General features: G+C 45.5%; 1 protein-coding gene across 1 annotated transcript in view; it reads left to right on the forward strand.

Annotated features, from left to right (window-relative positions):
* FOXK2 (forkhead box K2) overlaps nt 1–846 on the forward strand; it is a 36,289-nt gene that overhangs the window by 24,999 nt on the left and 10,444 nt on the right. The gene's annotated exons all lie outside the window — the stretch shown is intronic.

Raw genomic sequence — 846 nt, forward strand, 5'->3', positions numbered from 1 at the left:
TCTTCCTGCCACCCTGGCTCTTCTCCTCAGCAACTTTTGCTGGTTCCTTGTCATCTCTCCCTGAACTCTCAAGTGTTGGGGGCTTCCTGCTTTCCCTTGGCTTTGCCCTTTATTAACTCTCATTCCCTAAATATTATCCAATTGACTCTTGAGATTTTATATGCTCTGAGGACTCCCAAAATTCTATCTCCAGCCCAGACCTCTCCTCTAAACCCCAGATTTCTATATCCATCTCCCTACTTGGGTGTCTCACAGGCAGTTCAAAGTAAATATGCCCCCAAATGTATTCCCGATTTCTTCTCTTCACATCTGCTTCTGTTTGTCTTCCCCACCTCTCCCTTCCACGTGCCGTCTGCTGAGGCACCTCGCCTTTAGAAGTTTGTCCAGAGACAGTTTTCAAACTGTTCACTGAGGAACCCTTCTTCAAAGCTGTCTTCCTGGCTAGCCAGGACGTAAAACATGAGTGCCCGCGGCCCACTAAAGGGAGGAGCCCACCTGCCTGTCCGCCTGGGGTGTCTGGAACCAGGGCCTCCTCAGAGGACACTTTGAAATCAGTGCATAATCTTTGCATGGTTTAGCTTTTTAATTTAGTTTCATTTTTAAACCTTTACATCGTGTAGGTTTTTTCTGTGGTCTGTTGTGTATTTACTGGGTATGGATATACAGTAGGATCTCTGTCATTCGGACAGTGTGGGAAAGGGTAAGTTTGAAGTCTAGAATATTAAAGCGTAATGAGAGAGCGAGGGAAGAAATGCACATTTCTAACTTTCAAATTCATGCAGGAACCAGGAATGGCTAGAGTTCCTTTGAGGCTTAATGAGTAAATGGTCTTGTGACAAGTGTGTC

The sequence above is a fragment of the Myotis davidii genome, unplaced genomic scaffold (genome assembly GCF_000327345.1).
Source record: "Myotis davidii unplaced genomic scaffold, ASM32734v1 scaffold211, whole genome shotgun sequence".
Taxonomy (NCBI): domain Eukaryota; kingdom Metazoa; phylum Chordata; class Mammalia; order Chiroptera; family Vespertilionidae; genus Myotis; species Myotis davidii.